Genomic DNA, 219 nt, shown 5'->3' with positions numbered 1-219 from the left:
ATCCTCCTCTTCATCCTATTCTCATCCTCATTCTCATCATATCCTAATCCTTATCATTATCCTCATCCTCATCCTCATTCTTATCCTCATCCTATCTTTATCCTCTTCCTATCCTCATCCTCGTCCTCGTCATCATCCTCATCCTCGTCCTATCCTCCTCTTCATCCTCATTTGCGTCCTATATTCATCCTCATCCTCATCCTTATCCTCATCCTCGTC

The 219-nt window shown here is 43.4% G+C and overlaps 1 protein-coding gene across 1 annotated transcript in view; it reads left to right on the top strand.

The window, feature by feature from the left end:
* Positions 1 to 219, top strand: part of LOC109354003 — a 24,746-nt gene that overhangs the window by 1,151 nt on the left and 23,376 nt on the right. The gene's annotated exons all lie outside the window — the stretch shown is intronic.

The sequence above is a fragment of the Lupinus angustifolius genome, chromosome LG08, assembly GCF_001865875.1.
Source record: "Lupinus angustifolius cultivar Tanjil chromosome LG08, LupAngTanjil_v1.0, whole genome shotgun sequence".
NCBI classification, from domain to species: domain Eukaryota; kingdom Viridiplantae; phylum Streptophyta; class Magnoliopsida; order Fabales; family Fabaceae; genus Lupinus; species Lupinus angustifolius.
Note: the sequence above shows the minus strand (reverse complement) of the source record. Positions and strands in the feature narration are given on the sequence as shown.